This window comes from Rhea americana, unplaced genomic scaffold, assembly GCF_003343005.1.
Source record: "Rhea americana isolate MKP2758 unplaced genomic scaffold, rheAme1 scaffold_97, whole genome shotgun sequence".
NCBI classification, from domain to species: Eukaryota; Metazoa; Chordata; class Aves; order Rheiformes; family Rheidae; genus Rhea; species Rhea americana.
The window spans coordinates 722,575-747,010 of record NW_028187166.1 but is presented as its reverse complement, the minus strand read 5'-3'; the positions used below and the strand labels follow the sequence as shown (position 1 = coordinate 747,010).

At 47.9% G+C, this 24,436-nt stretch overlaps 2 long non-coding RNA genes across 2 annotated transcripts; one reads left to right on the top strand and one right to left on the bottom strand.

The window, feature by feature from the left end:
• Positions 1-14,046: 14,046 nt before the first annotated feature.
• LOC146584115 (uncharacterized) lies at positions 14,047-15,347 on the bottom strand. The gene is made up of 4 exons (XR_014898269.1): positions 15,263-15,347; positions 14,888-14,997; positions 14,465-14,608; positions 14,047-14,299 (listed from the first exon to the last, which is right to left on the bottom strand). It is a non-coding gene; the product is annotated as an uncharacterized LOC146584115 (long non-coding RNA).
• A 1,289-nt stretch (positions 15,348-16,636) lies between these two features.
• Positions 16,637-23,369, top strand: LOC146584114 (uncharacterized). Its single transcript, XR_014898254.1, has 4 exons — positions 16,637-16,703; positions 20,445-20,538; positions 20,727-20,866; positions 22,674-23,369. It is a non-coding gene; the product is annotated as an uncharacterized LOC146584114 (long non-coding RNA).
• The last annotated feature ends 1,067 nt before the right edge of the window (positions 23,370-24,436 follow it).

The window sequence follows — 24,436 nt, the reverse complement described above, 5'->3', positions numbered from 1 at the left end:
ATCGCTTAGAACGTGACCGTGCAGGCATACCTTTTATCAGGGTTCTGCTGCTAAATAAAATAAGTTCTGCAAAAATCAGGGTAGAAATCAGTGCCTTTTCACACCAGCACCATCCAAATCTGCTCTGCCATGGTGCTGGGTGCGACGTGACACAGCCGTTCTCCCTATGCAAGGGTCCGGCCTGGAGGCGTTTACTCTTTGGGGCCATGTTGCTGTCACCGAAAGGCTAAAGTAACCTCTCTGTGTCAGGAGGATTTGGAGTTTAGGACCATATGTTCCCATAGCTGCATGCAGAACAGGGAGGAAATCGCTCTCTTTTAGAATAATCAGTAAAGGCAGAAGAAAAAAAAAAGGTTAATCACAAGAATCCTTTTCATCTGCTTTCCCTGGCTCTACTGACCGACAGGTCATAACAACATAAGCTCCAGCTGATCTGGGGTGAATCCCTTGGAGGAGAGTGGAGGAGGCGACAGGGCGGCCCTGGGATCATGGCCCCAAACACACCGGGAGGAGGCTCAGCCTCCATGGCCGCAGCAGGATTTGGCCGCGAGGCTCTGGGGAGCTGGTCCCGCTCGGAGACCTCGCGCGTGTACCAGGAGTGCTGATTCATCTCGCTGCCACTTGAGACAGAACAACATCTCATTAAGTCGCTGGCATATAAATAAATGCAAAAGGTGTAACCTCAGGAGCGAAGAACGGCGCTGCAAAAACTCAGGCTTGCACGACAGGCTTTTGCCTCTCTCCGGTGAGGCCTTGTCTCACCCCTGGGACTCCTGCTCTTGTTTAGAAAATATCAAAGAGTAGACTGAGTTTCTTTCTGTTGCTGTACTAACTGTTACATGAAAATAAGGTAATTTTCTCTTTCCCTGCAATTTGCTTGTGCCTCGGGTGCACGAGGTCTTGGATAACGCTCCAGCTCTCACTCGGAGCTGAGTCTGTGGTCCCCCTTGGCCAAGGGGTGCATGGGGTCAGCATCTCCTTTTCTTCAGCCATTGAAGAGGGTGAAGAAATACAATACAACAAAATGCAGCAAATAAAAGTGGTAAACCCATAAATGGCAGTGCTGCTTTAACTGCCAGCAGGCCACGGCACTAACAGCAGCGCCAGAGGCTCCACGTTTCTGTTAAGCCTTGTTAAGTGGACTTTGCGTTTCCCTTGGAAAGGAGTCAGTGCCCGGCTCAGTGTGCAGAGGGAGCGATGAGCACGCTCTCCAGAGTCCAGACCTGGGGCTGCGAGTTACTCACCTTCTTCTTCAAGTCTGTGCAAGGGCTCCGCGGGCTCCCTCCCGTGCTGCTTTTGCCCTGGCCTGGCCCGCAGGTGCCTTCCCACGCTTTGCAAGCCACCACGGTGAGGTCCGTGAAGGCATCTCAGCCCCGTGCAGCGCTGTATCAAGCCCTGGGCTACAGAAAAAGAAGGGGACTGGTTTTTCCAACTGGAACTTGGCCAGCGGAGGAACAATACTAGACTGAATCTCCGCGGCTGCTGGACACACGTACGCTTCCAGCACTTCTTCCCTGTGGAAGTTTCTCACTACCATAAAATTATAAATGAATTTTTTAAGGTCCTTTTCCAGTTCAAGCTCTCAGTATTAGCATCCAAAAACAGGCCTTTGTTTTGCACTCTGAAACATCCATCCAATTTATTTTTATAGCATAACAAGGCTTATAAATTACCACCTTGGCAAGGAGCTTTGGGTATTTATCGGAAAAGAAATCCCTTGGCCTTTCCTCTCTGCGCACTGTGCTGATTAGGGCATCTGTAGTGCCATCTCTGTCTTAAGATTAACACCAGGCAACACTCAAATAACTGAGGTGGAAAGAGTCTTCGCCTGCCTTGCACGTTCCCACCAGGAGGACCAGGCTGGTCCTACTGTGCTGCCCAGGAGAAACTGGTCTTCGAACCCTGTGGAGGAGTGAGAAACGGTGCCGAGGCATGCGGGCAAGGGAGAAACTCCAAGGCCTGGTCCTCACGGGATGCAGCAAACTGATGCAACAGACTCCAAAGAGCCGAGCTTCCTCCCATCAGGCTGTGCTTGTGAGATCGTCTACCATCCAGCTCCGTTCTCCACCAAGGGAAGGCACGTGAGGAGGCTCTTGTCAAACAGCGCTGGCTGCTGGGCTCATTTCCCCAGGCAGACATGTCAGACGAGCTGGAGGCAGCATCTCAGGAAGCGGGTCTGTAATATCTGTTTATTAATTCGGAGCAGCATTTCCTGCCAAGAACCATCTTGGCATATTTTTGAGACATAAAGCACTAATCATCTCCAGTGGTTTGGCTGATTAAAAAAAGAAGATCTTAAAGTTCTTGCGCTGAACATGAGTAATAATAATGTATCCCTCTGGCTCCTCCAAACAAGGGTCTGAGAGATTATAATTAAGCCTGTAGTATAGGCACATATCCCACTGCTTTCTGTTGCTTGACGACTTTCAAATGCCATGAAGTTGCTGCAGTCCCCATTGCAGGGCCGTTGCCAGCAGTGCCGATGGACGGGAGTCTTTGCAGTCCCCGTCTCAGGGGCGCCTGCCTAATGGTACAAGTAGGATTTTTTGGATGCACTTTCCTGCATTGCCTACATTTGATAAGGTCAAAAACACCTTGAGGACAGCTGTTCAACTGTCTGTTTCGGCTTTTCCTCTTTTGGATCCAGGGAAGACACAGTGGCTGTGACCTTTCATGTAAACCCAGTTAAAGGTGGTCAAGAAATACACATATATTCCCCAAAGCAGTTTGAAGGAAGAGGCCATGATGTCTTTTATTTGAAATGCCAGTTCTTCTGAAGAGTCACTTGGAATGGGTCAGGGCTGTTGACTTTTCACTGAAAACAAAGATAAGTGAAATAGAGCTGGTTAACTTCCAGGAAGAACTTCCCTTCCTAAAACAGATTTCCTTTGGAATTTTATGGCCAGAAAATGAAGGAATAAAACAGCAACCAACCTGTTGTGGTCAACAAGTTTTTTTCTGTTTTTCGAAAGTTGTGATTGAAAATGTTGCACATATTAAAAACAAATCCAGATTTTCTAGTGGCTCCGTGCAGGGTTTGAGTTCTGGGTGACTGCATCACAGCAAGTCATGGTGGAGACCTCTCACGGGCTTGGCCACATTATGGACCTGAGACTGGAAGCTGTGAAATGAAAGGTCCTCAGGGCCTTCTCAGCACCAAGTTCGGTTTCTGCTGCAAGCCATGGCCAACTCTGCCAGCACAACGGGCTGGAACACTGGTTAGCTGAACCCACTGGAGCCTTGTCTATGCGGGAGAAACCAGATTAGGGAACCAGTGACTAAAAAGCTGCACTGACCCATTTTCATCTGGATGATGGATATGGGGATTGGTAAAAGCTCCATAGCAACTGGATGTGCTCAGCTTAATTATTAAATCCCCATCGTGCTCCTTTGCAAAGATAAATGCATCCAGGATATTTTCACCTTTTGCAGCCATTAAAAAACCCTCTATATTTAGAAGGTCCTGTTCCACTTCACGGTGTGTCATGCAGCAGCACAGCTGAAGGAAGGACAACACTTTCGATCAATACAGCCTGGCCAGGAGTGCCCTTGCAGGAAGGTTTGCAAGCCTGGGGAGCCTGGTTGTCCTTGTGTGGCACTTTGGGCAGTCACCTTCTCCCAGGCAAAGTGGCTGGTATGTGCTGTTAAATTAGAGCGTCAGCATTTCACACCCATTTGGCCCTGGTGCAAATAATAAGACAAACCATAACAGAGAACTCAGTAACCCGGTCCTAGGTGTTAATCCCAAACGGGGACACGGATCCATCTGTGGTCTTTGAGTAGTGTGTGTTAGGCATGAAGAATTTGGCAAAAAGAAAGCAATAGTTGAACTGTATTACTGAAGCTTTTTTTTTTCACGTTCAAGTTCTTTTCCAGTCTTCTCTTGTTCAAGCTCTCAACAGAAGTTCAGGTCAGCTCTTATTACATTCCAGCTGTCACTCCTATCCTATGGCACAGAGCAGCAAGACACAGACAGCGAGAACTTTCAGCTGGAATGATAAATAAAATAGATGCTATTATTAAAGCACTGTTCTGTTTGCTGCTGCCATGGTATCTCTCATCTTGTCTAGCTTATTGGTGATGGCTTCTGTCAGCCCAGCTTGCCTTTCTTGGGTGTTTGATTTATGGTCCAGGGAAACTGAGCAGAAACATCTGAGAATTGCAGATGAGGGTGCTGGGAGTAGCTTGGCCAAGAAAACAAGAAGGGGAGGTAACAAGGATGTTGTAGTGGGTCCTTCTCCTGCCACCCTCTGAAAGCGGACAGTCTTTGGGGGGAGGGAGAGGGAAGGGTATGGTGAGCTTGGACAACCAAGTAGCTGTCCCCAAACTCAGGGCTGTAACGTGGCTCTGGGGTTCCAGCTTGCAACATCGGAGCTGGGAGAAACAAAATCTGGAGCAGAGCCCGCCATCCCCGCTCCCGTGTACCGGAGACACGGAGGGAGAGACGAGCTCTCAATCTCTGCCCGAATGCCTCCGGGCATCGTGACATCTGTTCTTGAAGTCCCAGCAAGAGCCACGCAATACACAACCACGGTCCTGGCAGCAGCAAGATGCCCAGAAGCCAAATCCTCAGCTGGTGAAAATTCGTCATGTTCCTTATGCCTCAAGGAGTTTGTTCCCTTTCGTGCCTGTCTAGCCGCAGCCTAACGCTGGTTTGGCGCAGCAGGACACGCAGCAACGCGGGGCGGAAAGCACGGGCTGCCGCGTGCGCGAGAGCGCTCTCCTCGCTGGCGGTGGCCGCCGCTCGGCAGGATGCCGTTTTCATTACCGCGTCTGCGGCTCGTGATAATTGAAAGCTGTCCCGCTCGCTCCCGCAGCCTCGCCACGCTCCAGGCGCCTCGAGCATCGCTCCTCCTGCCGGTGTGAAGCGCGGGAGGAGGTTTGAAGTGCCAGCTAACAGCCCCCAGTCCTCCGTGCCTTTCCTTACTGCCTATGTAAGAGCAGGGCTGGGAAAAAAAGGAGAAAAGGGGAACCGTCCTCCCGGAGCTGTGCGGGGTCCCCATCCTGCACGGGCTCCACACGGCCCCCCCAGGTGCCAGCAAGGGGTTTAGATGCTTCTGCTCCAGTTTCAGAAGTGACTTGGACGTTTCACGGACTCTCCTCAAAACCTGGGGCTCTGCAGAGGTCGAGGCATGGGTGAGCACCCGCGCAGGGGGGAGGGAGGGCATTTCCAAAAGGCTCCCTATAATCCTCCCTCCAAATCAGGGAGAAGATGAGAAACAGGATTTGGGTTGGTTCGAAATGAAAGTCAAACTGCTAACTGAGTTGTTTCATTTCCTTGCACTAAACAGCACAGAATTTCCAAGGCAGATGCTTTTCCTTTAATCTGGTCTTTTGGCCAGCTATCCACACATGTACTAGTCCTGCCTGGATTACACTTTTGCATCAAGGATTACTGTTCAAATCCAGCAGTGCCTTTAATACTTGGAACCGGGCAAGGAAGCGGATGTTAATATATTTCAGAAGTGCACAAACACAGCCGTTATACAGTATGATTTAGGATTATAATGCAAGTTGGTGAAATCAGACATACTGGGGCATTTCCAGCTGTGTGTTTGTCTTGGGCCATGTCACCCACTAGCTGATAAGTTCTGGATTGGAGATAATTACTGCAGGGAAGCTGTGAGGAGCGACGGCACGCGGGAATGCTAATGCAACCTGTTGTGCTTGCACAAGGGCTCAGCACACAGGCAGGACAGGTTCCAGCACACCCATCCAGATTGCTCTGCTACGGGGTGAATACTAACTAGTGGCCTTGTCATCTCTGTTTCTGAGCCACCAGAAACTTCAGGATAGGAGCCGCTGCAGATATACTAACAAACACCAATAAGCAAAGGTTTTCAAGAAAAAACAGTGAATTCAGTTGTTTTGGGTTCTGGGTGCCTTGTGTTATACAATTTAGCATCCAATTTAAGAGATAAAGGCTTGGTCTATAAAGCTATATGCATAAACATGTATATACATCATGTATAAAGGTGTTTCAGTAGCCCCACAGCATCCCTATGGATGTAAAAAGACATAATTGCAGAGACAACATTTCTTCTTGTTAGCAGTGCTCAAGGTGTGGGTAGACGGTTGCAGGAGATCGAGTTACAGGGGCTTAATGAATTACCATTCATCAGCAGAACCACGGTAATGAATCGTGCATACACGTAGCCCAGAATTAATGCTGAAGAGCAGGCACTGCATGGACGCTTACGCTGCTAAGGTCAAAGCAAACCTAGGAGAGCAATTCCTTTCTCTGTCTGGTCATCTCAGGGAAGCCAGGTACTGCGTGATCAGGTAATTCTCCAGCTCCTTCTGGATCAAACTTTGGGTGTGTTACAGCACAAACCCAGCAAAGCATATAACTGTTCCTGTTGGTGAAAGAGGGGTGAATCTATAGGGAAACAGGTGTTGCCTGGAGCAGCACATGCCAGTTGGGAAGTGCGTCTACACCAGCTGCAGCGTATCTGAGCTGTGCCGTCAGCAAGGCTGTACATCTAGTAGCAGAAACAGCGTGCCGTGGGACATGGAGACAAAGGGGGACATTCCTAGCTGTGGTCTCACACTTTCTTTTCCTGCTCACTTTCAGGAAAGAGTTAACTCTCTGCTTGCAGGGCTTGCTCTTCCACTCTCACCTGCTGCAGAGAGGATGCTAATTGAACAAGCTGGGTGGCCAAGGGATTAGCAAGCAGAAAGGGGTGAAAATGAAATTGGTGAGAAAGCAGGCTAATTAGCTTTCGCTGGCAGTAAGCTATGAAGCACCCCTGAGCAGTGGGGCAGGGCCCTCCCCTGAGTGGAGGGGGCCCAGCTCAGGTGGCTGGGAGCATGCCTCCACCAGAGCGCTGGTGCCTGGCCCTGGCCCTGTGCTTAGGGCAATGGTTGCTGTTTGTTGGCTTGACTGAGTTGCTCTGGACCTGAGTGAGTATGTGGCATCCTTGCTGCCTGTGTGACCTTGCTTGTATGGCTTTGCTTTTCTGCCTCAGTTTCCCTGAAGCAGCCCCTGCTGTTGGTGCCTGCTACATGGAAGGCCAGTGCTGCAGAGGGGTGCAAAGCCCTTGTCTGAAGGGCACCAGCTCATCGGTATCTGTGCTAGCAGAGTCTGGTTTTGTTTTTTGTTTGTGGAGGCTGTTGTGGAGAATAAGCTAGGCCTCTCCAAAGTTGTCTCCATCATCTGTCCTTCCACCAGGTGTCAGCCACCAGGGCTGCGGGAGCTCAAGGAAGAGGTGAATGTTGCCTCCCCAGTGGGAAAGCGGGCTGATGTCTGTCTAGGCGGGCTGAGCACTGCCCACCTGCGTGGTGGAAAGGCAAAGCCACTCGATGCCCATCAGGGCTGGGAACGGGAGCAGGGAGGAAGGGCCATGCATCCGTGTTGTGTCAGGCTGCAAGCGACAGCCTGTTTCAAACAGGACTCAATTGGCTTTTAATACCCAGGGTCACGGGGATTAAACCCTCGCTTGCTCTTAACTGCCTTATAATTACTGTAGCTCCTGCTCAGGACATAGTATTACACAACAGCTGTAGTGGATGGCTTTTCTGCAAGGATTTGGAGGAAAACACTTCTGTTTTTTCAGTGACTTTTCTAAGAGACTTGAAAGCACCTGAGCGTTAATTTGCAAGTAAAGCCCTGCATCCTGCAAGGATGTAGGGCATCCCAAGCGTGGTGCTGCATGTTTGCATGTGGTCATGTTTGGCAAGGGTTTGGCCATCTCCCGACTTTGGGGCCAGGTGCCCAGCTAGCAGAGATCAAGGGCTTAGCTGAACCATCTGAGGACATAGTCCTTCTGATTTCATCTGTGCTTGGAAGTAAAAAGAGCCTAAAATGGCTTTGCCATTGGAAAGTAAAGTGAGTTCAGTTGAGGACTCTGTCTTGAGTCATCTTGGTTGAAAATCACTCTGGCTAAACTTTCCATTTCAGTACACTTAGGAAAGCAGAAATTAAACTGCTTGGGGATTTCAGACAGCGGCAGAGGTTAGTAAAATATTGAAGCGGCATGCCATCTGCAGCTCCTGGCTGGGTGGGGGCCAGAAACACCAACAGGGCAGTTCACCTGCGCTCAACAGCAGCCCGGAGAGCTGTCCTGTTTCAGGTGCGCACCCGCCTTACAGAACCGCCAGTCATTCGTGGGAAAGGCAGAGATGAGGCCAGGGCAACGGGGCAGACGGCCGAGCTTGGCTTCCTCTTTCTCTTCGGCCGCTGCTCGTGACCGCTCTGCTCCATAAAGTGCAGGCAAGAGGCAGCCCCAGGCGTACCCCGTGGTGGCCGCCCAACGGCGCAGCCTACCGTGGAGCAGGAGTGTGGTCTCCTGCTAGGGTTTTACTTAAATCGATTGCTGTAACGCCCGTTTAATTAAAACAAAGAACCAAAAGGGAATATTTCCCTATAGATAAGATGCTGGTATGGGACCAAAGAAGAAACTGTAACACAACTCTGGCTTTTTAAGATGTCCTGATCCCACACACTAGGACTACTCGGAGCTGAAACGTGTAGCTGAGATCTCTCTGCTCGAGAAGCCCAGAGCCGCAACTACTCAGCCTTTCCCAAGGGAGTCTCCGTTTGCCCTCTGTAGCATAGGGCACACGGCACAGAGAATGGTTTGGATCCATCTAGTGGAATAATTAGACCCAAGCAATCTGTGAAGCCATACACAAATTAAATCATTAATTGCAATCTCAGTCTTGGCAGTCTGGCAATGAAGTTTCTTCCCAGTCTTGCCAAAAAAAGGGGGGGGGGGGGGGTGGCAGGATCTAGTGCTAGCAAAATGCTAGGTGCTTTCCACTGCCTCACAGGAGGCTGAGAAGCCCTGTGGGCCCTGGGTCCCTTGTTTCTGCTCTGCTCAGCTGTAGGCAGACTGGAGATCAACCCTACTTGCAGCCTGGAGTTGGCTTCAGCCTGCATGGTGCAGCCTGTGCGTGCGAGTTTGGGATACAGCCAAAGGGGCAGTTCTGACCCGCCTCGAGAAGGGGGCTGTGAGTAGAGTGCTTTGGTGTAGAAACATAAATGGATAGCAAAGGAAGGCAACAAGGGCTTGCTGAAGCCCTTTCCTTACTGGAAGGGCTCACAGCATAAAGCTCCTAAATGCACTGCAGGGTGGCTAAAGGGAACCTGGAGTGAAGCTGCCTGCTGTCCCAGAGAGGGCCATCAGCCAAGGAGAGCAAACCTGTTCTGGTCCTTTCCTTTGCTGGGACCCAACCTGGGGCAGAATAAAGCAGGGGCATGGGAATTAGGTGAGAAAACTGCTTCTGGTTTGAAATCTGCCTCGTATGAGCAATAAGGCAAGACTTTAACAAAATAATTAGCAATTATCAGGTGTAGTTATATTTTTTAGGATTGCTTCTATCTAGATAGAAGTAAAATTCCTCTTCTAAAGTCCTATTTTGCTATGCACAGGTGCATGCAGATCTGGCCGTGGCAGAGGAATCGGGCCCAGGAGTGCTCAGGGCTGAGGCAGCAGCAGCTGGCAGCAGCTCTCCCTGGGGAGAAGGAGGAGGAGGAGGAGGAGGAGCTGGAGCTCCAGCTCCAGCGGGCCCCTCTGCTCGGCTGCTGCTGGGCCTGGCAGCAGCCAGTTCAGCTCAGGTGCTAGGAAACAGCCCTCTACAGCAAGATGCTGCAGCGAGAAACTTGGTAGGAATCATTTTGCCAAGCTATAACCCAAAATTTTTAAAGATGGCTTCTTTCTAGATAAAAGCAGAGTTCCTCTTCTGAAGTCCTATTTTGTGTACATATACATATACATAGGGGCAGATGCTCTGCCAGAAGCTCACATACCTTTTCTCCGCTTTTTGTGCATGCAGACATCTTTAATGCATCAAATCTGGCACAAAATGAGCTTTTTTGTTTTTTTTCTCCCCAAACCTTTAGTTTTCCTGTTGAGCCTACAGCAGGTGAAGGGAGCTGTCCTCTCTGCATGCCCCCAAAACACTTCAGGTGGGCTGGGAAGCCAATGTTCTCCTTTTAACCTCTGAAATTATGCATTTTCTTTCCCCTAGAAGTCTCCACATGTTTCCAGATAGCCTTAGGACTTTCTTCCTTTTCAAACTCTTCACTAGCAGGGCCTGCTCGATTATTTCCAGATTGCTTTGGCATTTTAACGAGAAGATAGCCTTCCTGCAAAAAACATAACTTTCAGCAGCAAAAAATGGATTTATTGAATAAAAGAATGACTATTTGCACTAGGAAAATGTAACAACAGTTTTCCAGTGCTTTTGGGGATGGCTGCTGCTGGTTTTGCTTTCTGCCTCCAGGAGAACCAGCCAGGTGGACAACTTGCAAGCCAAAAACTGTCTCCCTCAGACTTTTTTTTTTTTTCTGGAATGATCTTCTGTAAAATATTCCACCTTTTTCAACTCTCTGTTCCAATTCAGAGCAAGCAAATACAAATAAATCAACTCCAATTATTTCCCCTTCTATATTTCTCCTAGGGCTATACTGCTATTACATGCAAATAAATAAATTAGATTAAACAATGGTAAATTGTCCTGAGCTGCCTTTTATTACCAGAAAGTTGCGTTGGCAACTAGATAATTTGCTGATGTTGTTTTACGTGATCTTGGTTCCTGCATCTATGCATGAGATTATTCCAAATTTTATTCTGGTGCATTTAAATTACACATGAAAGTGTTTTAGGGCTTTTTGCAATGACTGCTTATTTATTTTATTATCAATAATAAATTTAAACTGTAGCTAGAAGTCTCCACTTTTGAGGCCAGTAAAACACAGAGGAAAAGGAAAAGCTTGTAGGACGTAAACGGCAGCTCTTTTGAAATGAGCAGAAATGAGGATGTAGAAAGGCTAAAAACAAACCGAGTCTGGATTCTGTCGTCTTTGCTTTGACGTATTTTTGCGGGTTCTACGTAGGGGTGGGACGACGGTTGCCCGCGAGGCCAGCAAGTACGAGCCGCTCCCGGGCAATGCCGTGCTTTTTCCGCACCATCATTTTCTTTGCATTACAGCCAAGTGCCTGGGAAATATCCGTAAGCCTGTTAAAGGGCTGCAGGAAGCTGCCGCCGGGGAGCAGGACGGCGGATTCCGGGGTCTCGCTTGTGCGGCAGCTGGGCGATCGACTCGGTTAATGAACACGAGCCTTGAGCTCATACTTCATTTCCCCAGCCCGTCCAGCTACCCCGCTGCATGCCCACCCATCAGCGCGTTATCTAATTGAAAAATTGATTAATTGACCAGGGAGATTACAGACTTTCTTTCTCTGTCTTAATTAGATTTACACTTCTACTCTGATCCTGGCACGCGGTCTGCAGTGCCATGAATCTTACCGCCGTGTTACGGCGGCAGTGGCTTTAAAGGAAAAAAATATCCTAGTTTCACCACGAGATGGAATTCATATAATGAGAGAGACATCGATGCAGAAAATTAGCGCAGGTATGGTGCCAGGAGCTGTCTTTGCTGGTGATGTGCGTAAGGCTTGAAGGGGAAACGGTGCCTGCAATAGTCCTACGTGAACATTTGATCTGAGCAATGGCAGGACAGCGCTGAGACAGATCTTGTTAGCTACAGAAGAAGTTGGACCTTTTTTGTTCTTCCCTTCCCGTGCCATAACTTTGTTGCTGGGTGTTTGCAGCTTTGGCAGTGTGTGTAATGAAATGCCTAATATATTATGACAAGTTAAGGACTTTGCCGCGTGGTAGTTAATGTTCTTTCGAGAGTGTGTCTGCTAGACCCTTTGCAGGTTTGTGTTTCAATTACTAGGTATGGCTTTAGCGACAGGGATGCTGTTTCTAGTATTTTATAACAGAATTCTTATTATAATAATTATTTAAAATTAGTGGGTGAATGGAAATGCTCCTGACAGTGAGGCATTATTAGTGCTGATTAAAGCCAATGACAGTACAGGCAAGAATTAATAGACAGTTCCCTGCGCCTTTCCCTCTCTGCCTCTCTCTCCTGGCTTGCATGATTCACTCGTTCTAGTTGTGCTACTTTCCAGCACATATTTAATAGTAACAACCTCAGGACCTTTGCACTTCTAGCAATGGGATAATTCCAGAGAAGAAGTCATTGATTTTTCCAAACTATCCAATATAATGCTTCAGGTAACCTCCTGGGTTATATTCTTTCTGCTACAGTCTCACCAAAGAGACCTTTCCTGCAACTGCAGCAGCTCCGTCTTTAAGGGAACTGCAGAGCAATTTCTCTGCGCTGGCCCTCATAGCCGTTGCAGTTGCCCTGTGCTCGTTGCACTTGTGATTCAGCATGGATTTGGACTGGAGTGCTGCAATACTTCAGTTTGAGTCATTTGGTTTCTTGTTTTTCTGGGTTTTTTTTTCTGCAAGATTTTCCTGGGATCCCATAGCCCCAACATGTGCTTGTCCTAAGCACCCACTTCCTCCCACTCTTGCCAGATTTCAAAATGTAATTGCAGAATTAGTGGGTTTGAACACGCGTTCGCAGGCATAACTTGCTGATTTTATTCTAACTGCTGGATTTGCTTTTTGTAACTTAAAAACTAGTCGTACATCTTAAAACAGTCACATGTATTACCGATTGATCTGATCCAGTGATGCCTTTTCCTTATTTAATATGGGTTATTTTATCGGGGTAGAAAAGCAGACTACTTCATTTCGTGAAAAGGAAGTGTACAAGCCTGTTAGAAGACAGCAGAGGTGTAGGCCTCTGGAAGCAGGGGAAAATATGTAATACCATGGCTGTCATAACTACCTCTTAAGTAAAAACCAGGGGACTGAATCATTTTGGTGCAATGTCGAAGAAAGAGGCACGTGCGAATGTGCCTGGTGCACTGCAGTGCTGGAGGATCGAACGACGTGTGCAGACAGGGAGGGTTTAGATGAAAGGTCCAAACAGTAAATCTTGAGCGTGGGTGACCGTCGGGGCCTTGGAGCCGGGTGGGCGAGAGCAGTGAAGAGCCATCTCACTGCTTATGGTGGATCTCGTTTACTGGTACCGGCAGGACCGTCGAAGGTGCAGGACTGCAGAGGCTGTGCTGCCGCAGGGCGCGCGTGAGCCTTTCGGAGAGCCAGTTTGGGGGCCAGGTTTTGTTCTTTGAAATAGTGGCTTCAGCCAAGCAGGTTTGCATTCGGTGGGAACTGGTGGAAGAGGTGTCGCCTCAGGTCTGTGCTGGGAGCTGGGCACATCCAGGCTGCAGGTTAGGGCACGCTCCATCTACGCGACTGTTTCTGGGTCTCACTTTGAATGAAAGTGTGGTGCAAAACTGAATCAATACCACGACACACCGACTGCAGCGATGCTCCAGATATGCCCTGGGGTCTCTTGCAACAGGAGATGCTTCCTGGGGATGCCAGGACTTTGCCTCAGAGGTAAACTCTGTGCATGTGTCATGCAAAAGTCAGGGGATAGGCAAGGAATCACAGGTATAAAAGCCTGTAACAGTGACTGAAGAAGATTCCTTGAGTATTACAATCACATACAGCAGTATCATTTGAACTGTCTGGCTCTCTATCATTTTAACAACCCTATAAGCCAAACATCTCCCTTGTATTTGGACAGGGATTTGTTCTAAGCACAGATGCTGGCTGGTGAGAATAAACTCAAAAGGCTGTTTAATGACTACTAGAAGCTTTTTTCTCTTCCCCCCTCCCGTTTTATGATCTTGAGGGCCAGCAGAAGGAATGGCAGCGTGCCCTTCCCAGCCCAGTGAGTGATGCTTTCAAGCACTCTCCATCGTAATTTCTGTCTCCTGGACCTGAGGCTTGGTTCAGAGGGTCACAAATAGCGTGGGCACTCAAGTGCGGAAAATGTACTCCTGTTTCTGAAAAACAAAATCTGAAAAACGGCCATTCTGTGTGCTCCTTACAAGCACCTTGCAAGCAGAGCTGCTTGCTCGCACACTGATACCTGGGCGATCTGGGGCTCTGTCTGGCTGAGGCCAGTTATTCTCTCAATAAAATCCAGAGTTTCTGGTGTTTGGCCTTGGTGTGCATTGGCAGGGGAAGGCTACCCACGGCCACTGCTGGAATTGCAACATAAAGATGAGGCAGTAGCTGTTGGAAAGACTTTATTAAAACCTAGATTAAATGCTGTTTGGATGGGAAAGCCTCCTCGGAGCAAGAATTCATTAAGTATTGGTGGAAAGAGTTATAACATTAAGAAAATTCAAACTGGTTAATCATATAAGGTTACTGAGGGGAGAAAGAGTTGATTTTCCCCTCCCCACCGCCACTCACCTCGCAGGGCAAATTAAATCTCAGCCCACAAAAGCGCTCAGCCACCTCCTGGCACAGGAGCCAGGCAGCGAGGAGGGGCACGACGGTGCCCATACCCTCCCAGGGCCTCATCTCTGCTGGCTTCCAGCTTGTGAAAGGAGCCTCTGAACTGCTGGTGTTCCTGCCATGAGAAACACAAGCGCCTGATGGAGGAAAGCTGATACGTCGCTCCCGGGATGAGCGTGACATCTCTCGAAGGTAGGATGCCTCCTGACTAGTGTCAGATTTATTTATGCTACTTGAAGACAAACCGTGCAAGCTTTCTGTGGAGTGAAGGTGAGCTTGCCTGTCCTGGGCTGGTGGCTGATGCCTTCCCTGGGAGTGTGTTTGCCCTCTTGCTGTGCCCTCGAGGCTTCTCGAGATCTCCTTGGCTTGCGTTGTAGCTGAAGAAAAGGCAGAGCTGTCATGAGCTGTCCTCTCTGAAGGCTTCCTGAAATGCAAATTCAGTGTGTCAGCTGCGGTAGTCTAGAGCCCTACTGCCAGCTTCTGTGAAGAAGAGGTAAAGAGCCCTAAAAATATATCACCTGCAGAGGCTGGGCTGCATGTCTTCATCCTCTACCTCTCTGCGGCTGCTAATGTTTCTAATAATCCCCAAATCCTTTCCTTTTTATTAGCAGCTTCATACTGCTAGTAATTTGTTAGAGATTTTCTTTTGGAGGCTTTTGGGTGTCTTGGGTTTCCCTAAAATAGACAGACTGGTGATGCTTACCCTGGCTGAAGCTCAGATGCTAAAGTCGTGGTGCTGTGGTTCCTCTGGGGAAATGTATGCAGAGCAGTCTTTGGAGATGAAGCCTCCCTCCTGGACCATGTGCTGGGCCCCTGTGGACAGAGCAGGGATTATAACCATGCTTTCAGGCCTAAAAATGCCAAGCCTGTTCTGAATTTTGTGGTTCTTCTGCTTCACCTATCGCTGTCCCACGAATTGGGTGTCTCCATAAGCCAGGATTAAAAATGAATTAGTAAGTAAACAGCAAATTTTTCCCCTCTTCCCAGTTACACCTACATATATACATAAATGAAAAAGGAATTTTACATGTGTGCCCAACCGCGCTCAGTCCCCGCCACCCTGCGCCTTCCTGCTGACCTGCAAATACACCCCCAAGAAACCCTTCAGGGCAGCAGGAGCCTCTAGGCTGCAGAAGGCTTAAACAGAAGCGTCTCCTTCTCAGTACTTTGTGTGAAAGGAGGAACAGCTTTCGCTTCCTCCAGCCTGGGCTATTAATAAAAACCTGGATACCATCCAAACGTCTGCCTCCGTATCTTGCTAGAGTAGACTACTCCTCACTCATCCTTCTGTGCAGAAACGGCCCAGCCCCGCAGCCTGATTACTGCAGCCCCCAAGAGCAAGGCTGTGCTGGGCAGGTAAGAGATGTCATCTTGCTGAGGCCAGGGGTGGCACGAGGGAGGTGGCAAAGGGGATAGTTTGAATGAGATGGCACAGAGCTGTGTCAGGCTGCTGCCTGGGGATGCTCAGGAGCACAAGGACAACCTTCCCTCCCTGCTCGGCACTCAGCCTTTGGGTGTAAACCCCACTTAGCGGTGCTGTTTCTGCAGCACCATCTTCTCTCTTCTGGAGTAAAACGTACTGTACATCTCAGGTTGTCAGTGCTAATGTTTCCCATCTGCAAGAATAAAAGCAGTGGAAGTCAGCTCCTTCACCCTTTGAGACTTGCCCTGGCTGTTTGCCCCTAGGAATGCCAGAGAGATTACAAGCCATTAACAGGAGGATTTTTGCCTTGTAAAGGGAAAAACATGCAGGACAGATCCAGCTCTTGCATATTTTCAGCAGCTGAAACAAAGCTTTAGACAGATGCTCTCCACAGCTCTGCTCCTGAAATCAGACCCTTTCTTTGGCAAATTGCAGCCACGGAGGCCACGCGCTGTTGCTTATGTCCTGCTCCTGATTCCTCTCTTGATAGGTCTGTGAGCACCGTCTACAGATTGGGGCTTTCTACATACAGGAGCAAGAAAGGGCTAAATTTTCAATGGTGGCTGTATTTATTCTAACAGTCTAGTGTGCAGGGATTCTCTGAGCCAAGGTGGAAGCCCGGCTGATTCAGGTCACGGGCTCTCTCCCGAAGAGACTGGCTGGTTGAACAACCGGCGTGCATGGCTCTTGTTGTCTAGATCTGTGATCAAGGACTGGCCTTCCCTATGCAGCAAGGTGAGCTGGTTTCCCTGTCTGACCCTTGGTCAGGGACACTGTCACCATCACCCAGGCCCAAACTGCCTTTAGCCCTGCTGTGGGATGAGAAGGAAGGTGCCTGCAAGGGCAAAGGCTGCTCTTGTGGCTTGTTTGCAGTAACAGCTGCTCCTCTACCCAGCCCCTCTACTCACAGCAGGATGACCCCCCCAGCTTCCCCTTCCCAGAGGCATCTGATCCACATTCTTATCTTTGCTTCTGCATATGCAAGGGTTTGGAAGCAGGAATATTTGTTGTCTTGCTTTTTTCAAGGCAGAGAGAACCTGCAATGAGCTCACAGTCACTTTTGGAGAAGTCCAGCTGTCCTGTCCGGTGATGAAAGGTGGGTCTCCTACACACCTAGCACTGGTACTGCTTAATCAGCTTGGCTGAAATTTAACATCTGCCTAGGCTGTGGTTCACTTTGTTGCAAGATGGATTGCATCGTGCCTCAGAGCTGGAAGATTTGCAATTCAAAACTGGCTGTCCTGGCTCCACATAGTCTGACTTGTGAGATGTACCATGGCCTTACCCTCAGATATCATTCCTTCTCACCCATTTTATCATTACCAGCTGGAGGTGTTGTGACCAAAAACAATGAGAAGCCTATTCATCATAGTCATTAAGAAGAAACTTTTGAGTCTGAATATCTTAGGCCACATGTTGGGTCAGGAAGGGCCACATGTAGGAAAGACTCCTTGAAACATTTCTGGTGCAAGTGATAAAGTGGTTGGTTTTGCCTAGAGGCAGAGGGTGTAAATCAGACTGTATGGCTGGCTCTCCTTGTGATAAGGAGCAAATTCATAGTAGGCCCAGACTTAGGAGCTGCAGAGGAGTTTAATGAGAAACGTGCTCCAGGAAGAGAGTTTGGGAGACTTCCATTCACCTTCAGGTTTCTGTTGTGTTACAAATGTGCTGTGTTGCACATTTTGATAAGTGATGGCTCTATTACGAGATTCTGGCACTAGCATCCCTTACCTGGAGGTAAGGCTCTCTTGTGAGAGACTGGAGTTAGTATCCCTTACCAGAAATTACTAAAATCTTTCATTTAAATATGCTGACCCTGGAGTGTCTTTGCTTATCTGACAGAGGTAAATATGGATGATGATCAGAGTGAAATCTCACATGTAATTTCTGCTCGCATCTCTCTGAGAACCACATGAGGTAAAACCAGCACTGCTTTTCAGGCCTTTTCCTGGTTGGATGAGACTGAGCAATTACAGATAAATCTTGAGTGAGGATTGTTGCAATGTGTTATTTAAAGACCCTTACTTGAATATATATGGTTGGAAGGCATGGCAAGAAAAACAGGCACCTCTTGTGGGTAAGTCAAGAGCACCCAAAGTAGGGAGCAGGTGCTAGAAATGGATGGGGGGGCAGAAAGTAGGGCTGGGGTCCAGAAATTACCTCCATAGAAGAAAGCAGTAAGAATTGGATTTGTTTGTTCCATAGGAGAAAGTCTGATCAGAAAGATACTTCACCAAATATATTTGTTTGCCACGGAGTGGAAGAGACTGCTTTCCCCCCCGCCCCCAAATTCACTGCTCTCACAATAAGTGATGGGCTTAAAATAGCTGCAGAAGAAATTCTGGAGGAGAGAACAGATGAACATCTGTCAGGAGTGGTTTAGGTGGAGCTGATCTTGCCTGGAGGCAGGGAAATGGACTCAATGATTTTTCAAGGTCCTTCTACCCTGTCTCTGGTGGCTCAGAATAGCCCTCTGGAGCTATATACTTCTGTCAAAGTGCTGTGCTCTGTGATGAGATGCCTACAGCCTCCTCTGAGGCATCTAAGCTGGCTGCCCACAGTTAGGCAGTGAGAATGACTTTCCAAAAGACTCTACAGCCTTCCTCATCATGAGGGGTCCCATGCCTTGATGAATAAGATGATTTGAAGTTCTGCCTTTCAGTCCTTTTCAAAGCACATGTGGCACTTTGATTCGCTGATCCTATGCGTAGATACTACCTGTTATGTTGCATCTCTCTAGGGTTGGCTTTCTGAGGAATGGGCATAGAGGAGCATGCAGGATGGAGCCTGGGTTACTTCAAAACTTGGGATGTAGGCCAGTTAAAGTGCAGCTGAACTGAAACTTCAAGCAAAGGGGCATGTTGTTGCTTTGTTTCACTGTTTCATAAGCAAAATGCCCAGAAAAGTTAATAAAACTGTTAGGAAAACTCAGCCAGGAAGAGTGTTGTGAGGCCAGATGACAAAAATGGGAGCTGACACTTCCCAACAAGCTCAACCATGAGAATTTGTTTAAGTGTAATTAGCCAGTATAAAAAAGAACAAAAAATCCCTCTGGAACCAAGACCCTGTGACTGTTTGCTGTGCCTTCAGATTGAACCAATACATCTTCCAGCACTCAGCGGCAAGGAAGGGGGGAAAAATAAATCACTCATCTCCTCCGAGATGGATGAAGAAGCGTGAGGTGGTAGCTAATGTGGGAGATGCAAAGGGTCACTCCGTGATAAACCACTGTCTCTGATCTCAAGCGAGTCCTCGAACTCTCAGTATCCGAGATTACCCACGTGTCACATGTGTGGCACTAATATTCACAAGGCAAGTTGTGACGTTTCATTATCACTCACAAACTGCACTTGAACCCCAAGTACAGAAGTGCTCCAGATACACACAAATTACCATTACTGTAATAATTACACTATTACTAAGCCCAACTCTGTGGGGACTCACAGCTTTACTCTACAGCGGTGCTGGCAGGCCACGCTCCATGGGGGTTTCACCATGCTTGCAGCCACTCTTTCCAAGTGAATCTCAGTCTGACTTTTCTTTTTGTCTTTTGGCAATAATGACCCCATGCTCAATGGCTGGCATGACTAATTGGTCTCAGCTTGACTCTGAAACATGAACCAGTTTTGCACTGGAGTTTATCTCCTCTTCTGATTCAGAAGCAATTGCTTTACTCTTATTCTGTCCCTCCAAATGAAGCGATGCACCTTGAAGTTTCTTCCTCAGTTTGCAGATTTTTTGCACAGCTCACTGTGCCAGGGAAAGTCCATATGGGATTGGAAAGGCACCCAGATTGCTGGGCTTGTCTGGTGCTGCCGAGGGGATGGTGTCTGACAGAGTCAAGAAAACAAATTGCCTTGCCAGAGCAGGTGAAAATCTTCAGGAGCAGATGGCACAATCATTCTTCTCATTACTTTTATTGCCTTCAGAATGGGAGAAAAGTGAGTGCTTCAGGAGCTGAAGCAATTGCAGGCTCCAAGTATAGGTGTTTGGTTCTTTCAAATGCTGATGCTGTGGCTTGGAAAAAGGGACCAAGGAGTGGCTCCACGTGAGGGACAGTGAGCCATATGGGCAGGATGTCCTCAGAGGTGAAGGGTGAGGAGGGGGATTTTCTTGGGAGACCAAGAGGACAGCTCAGTGGATGCTATGACCTGCGAACGGCAGTGAGAATACCATTGGGAAAAATGCACACAGCAAAGGCTCTGAGGAAAGTCTCAAAGACTGCATCTAAAATGAATTTAGAGATGGCTTAGGAAATACGTTCATCCCCCACCAGCCTTGCTTAACCAGAAATATGTCTTTCCCGCCCAGCTGCTGCATGATGTTTCATTTAAATATTGAGCTAAACCTCCTCTCTCCATTCCTTGGTGGTGGTGGTGTTTACGGCCCCCTCCTCCCCAGAGAAATGACCTGAAAATTGCATCATATGGCTAGAAATTGAAACAATCCCTTTCTGGAGCTTTTCATCGTTAACTGTTCTTCACTTTGGAGTGCCTGCTAAGGTCGAGAGCGTTTCTTCAAAGCCATTCATCAGCCAAGCGCTCGGCGCACGGTCTAGGATTGCATTTCAGGGACGCCAAGGTCAAGCAATAATGCACCAGAGAGGTGACCTGCTCATTGCTTTTGGAAATGTTTTTGTCAATAAACGGCCCTTTGTGAGCATTTAATTTAGACTTAATAAGGCATCTAATGTTTGTTTAAAAGGACACTATGCCTTCAAGGTATTTGTCATAATTGGAAGGTGAATATTTTTCCTCACTGTTGATTAATAAACTCCCTTGAAGATGGAAGTTGAAATGAGCTCTGTTAATATTTTCTCCCCTTCTCTTATTCCCAGGGGATGTTCTTCGTAAGCAGATGACTCTCTACTCCCAAACTGCACCTGGAACGAGGAGATCTGGAGCTGGAGCAGTGTGTCGGGTCCAAGCCAGGTCTTTCTTGCCAGCTGTCTTTTGCACGGTGAGGTTGGCATGTGCCTGTACCTGTGAAGGCACAACTGTGCGGCGTGGTGCACGGGCTGCAGCATTTGCCCCTGCCCGGGACCGAGCCGCCCGCGGGCGGCGGGAGCTACGGCTCTGCCCAGCCCGGTGGAGAGGAAAAGCCTCGTGTCGATCTGCAGGTGCAGAGCTGCCTCTGCACCGCTCGCTAGACGTCGGTGCCGCGGAGCGAAGGCAGCTCCTTCCCGCCGGCTGGGTGGCAGGCAGAACATCACGAGCTGGGTTGTGACACCCCGAAGGAAGGAAGTGATCTTTGCACAAGGTATGCCAGGGATTATCAAAGACTCATCATCATCTTTATTTCTCTTTGGGTATGTAAAACTCTCAGGCTCAAGTAAATGGGGGGGGGGAATGCTTTTATGTACTTTCTCAGCTAGCACCCTTGACAGATTTGTACACTGGCAAAACAGAGCGGTGTCGAGCCTGCAGTTAAAAATGGGGCACGCACATCAACTGAGAGCTCACGCTGGAATATACAGGAACATAAATTTGAGAACTGTGCAGCCAGCAGACCTGTCTGCCGCTGGTTTCCCCTTGACCTTGGGCAAACGGCTTAACCCGTGTTATGGGAGATGGAGGCGTCTATCAGTGGTGGAGGGGGGTCATTTTCTGCTGCCAGGCAGCCGCGACAGCTCGTACAAGATAAGGCTCTGCCCCACGTGCCCTGCGCCTTGGTCTAGAGAGAGCGTTTTACTGTTGTTCTTTGCTAATGGAGCCAAGAAAATGCCTGGAGTCCAATTTCCCCGTAAGAATTCACTGTGTTTTAATATGCAAGTTGCTGTTGCTAAGTAAGGAACCCGTTGTGCACTACCAGTATACAAAAAAATTAGCTGATATTTAATTCTAAGATTATATTGGAAAATAGCAAGAATTCATTCAGAAGCCCGTTAAGAAGAGTCTTAAAATGAAATGGGCTAATTTTGGGCTGAGTCTTTGTATTCTGTTTGGGAAGCACTGACGATGAGAGATGCTGGTAGGAAGCTATTAGGAAGGGCAATTCATTTTTAATCCCATTGCCTTGATGCACATCAGTTTTTAAATCAAGGGATACACTTCTTCAGATGATCCTGCTGTTATTAGGTGCTGTCTATTGCTTGGCGGGGTCGGGGGGGAATAGGTAGAATTAATTCTCAATATGTGCTGTAATGTTAGATTGATTTCTTTATTAGCACCTTTTATAGTCAGTTCTCTTTATCAAAGAGCTCTGTCATATCTCCTGCTGACATAAAAAGACAGCCGTGATGTCTTAAAATGGAGCTGATAAATGTAGAAATTTGTGAATGTGGGATACTTAATGGCAAATCATTATGTATGGTCCACCAAATTGGGGAAGCAGAGACTGAATTAAGCTTTCTGAGATCTGACATCTTATTTGCAAGATAAAAGGCACAAGCAGAGGCCTGGGTTGGGGACTGATGAATAATTCTGAGGTTTTATGCTACCCTTCCTGTGTTTATAATAGCTCCTGCTATTGCCTTCTGCATTGTTTTAAATTGATGAATCACTATAGGGTTTCATATTCTCCTTTCAATACAGTTAGTCTTTGATTTTAACCTTTCTCCTCCACCTGTTCCAGGGAAGCACAACAAAAAATCATCTCATAGATGAGTTTGTATCCATCCAATAACCTAATGGTGAAAAAAGCAGCTACAATTTATTAAGCACATCAGTGTATCTTACTGCCCATTCAAGGATATCATTAATATTCTTTCATCACCTTCTCTACAGCTTTAAAACCTGATTTATAATGTTGAACTGACTAGTAATTGGAAATGAGCAAAACTTAAAATTTTTGTACCATAGAAAATTCCAATGCTTCTGCTTTTTGGCACTCTGTCATAGCATTGTATGTGCTTACGTGAAACAACCATTAAAACAGCAAAGCTGCATGTCAGACATCTTGGAACATTTCATTGGATATTTTTCCATAAGGAAAGGGAAATTTCCGTAGGAATACTAATCTGGTGCAATGTTGCTAGCCGTGAATGCTTCCTAAGGTCTTATTCCAGCAATGGGAGTTGTAAGCAGGTGCCTTACGCAGCCTCTTTGACCTGACATTCCGTGAACAGCCCTCTCCATAAGAAGTCATACCAGGAGGATGTGAGCAGCCGTGTGCCCACACCACCTCCTTCATCAGCGAGGCTGCTGGGATGCTCCTGTTGCTCCATACTCACGCATAGAGAAGAACAGAGTCCTGGCTATGGCAGAGGCTCACCAGCACATGAGACTCGCTCCCACCATCGTCCATGGCCCTGTACCTCAAGGTGATGCTGACCACCACCAGGATCGCTTGGAGCAGCAGAGGTGGAGTTGATCCTGCACAAGGACAGGGACTAGGTGACTCTTGCAAGATCACTTCTGGCCTTATTGCCTTTAGATAGAGCTATTTTCAAGCTCCTGCCCCAACCTCTCCCTACTCAAGCAGGGTATAGATAAGTTTTTGAAGTGAATGATTGTAACAGCCACTTCTTTGTGCCTGTGAGTGATTGTTTGTCCCCTCGCTCCTAGAAAAGCAAGATCTTTCTTTAGAAAGGGATGGAAGATGCTACCACATGTCCCAAAACCAGACCAGCAACAGAAGGAGGTGCTGGAGACTTTAAGAACAAATGCCCTGCTGAGTTGTTGAGAGCTCTATCAGCTGGGAGGCAATGAGGTACAGCTGGTGGTGACAGAGCTCAGAGCCTTCAAAAGCAGCTTGGTGAGCAGCCCTGGTGTTCTTCAGTCTGGGTGAGTGTGCTCCGGAGTGTTGGGCTGCTTTAGGGGGATTAAGAAGGAAAAAGACTTTAGGGACTTTCTCATTTTGGGAACAATAATGACAGTCTCTGGCTTTGTAGTATTGCTGCTCTTTCATAAATAGTCTCAGAACAGACTTCCTGGGGAGGTTTCTTAGCTGCAATCACTACTGCATCCTCTCTCTCAGCAGATACTGTTCCTGCAACTGAAATGAAGCTGCCTTTGCTGTGATCAGACAGAGCACTGCAGGCAGGGACATGTTTGCATCCCTCAAGCTAGATTCCTAGGACATGCAAAAGCTCTATAAAAATCCCCTGGAGAGCAAGGTACTTGCTTACCTCATGTTTCCTCCCAATTAACTTCACCTTGAACTATTCTCCCTAATTCCACTACCTGTTGGCTTGAGCTCAAAGGCTGTTTGAGGATTTGCCTTCATGCTGCTAGAGTTGTGCTGCTGGGAACTGTGGGGTATGTCTGGAGCTGGAGGTTCCTGCCCTGTCTGCCCAGGGTGGGCCTGGCAGGAAAGGCCAGCTCCTGCTCCTCTTCCTCATAAGCAGCTCTTTGCTTTTTGACCTCACATGCACACCTGAACTGTTGGTGATGAACAAATTCTCTCTCTGCTCTTGCTATAGGCATTCCAGAGAGGTTTAACCAAATGCACCCTCCTTCCCTTTGGCTTGTGCACAGATGTGTTAATACAATCACTGTTTTAGAGGGGGGATAAAGACAGAAGCTGGTAGAGATGCTCCAACACGGCTCGTAGTTCAGCACATCACACAGCATGCAAATGGGGGTTTTAGGTTACTCTATAAGATTAATAGTGGCAAAGGCTGGAAAGGGACAGTTCTCCAATTGCCAGAGCGACTCTGCGATCCGGTGAAACGCCGTGTTTTGTAATCTGTGCTCTTGTCATGTAAATTAGTGTCCTTATAGAGCTCCAACATGTGTCTGAGTTTTAATTCTGGAAGCTAACAGCAACATAGCAGGAAAGGACATTCATCATCTTGAGTAATGGATTTTCTATGACTAATATACTTGCTAGTGCATCCTTCAAGGACAGTGTCTCGGTTCTCTCTCCTCTCTCTTTCCCCCTGGAGGC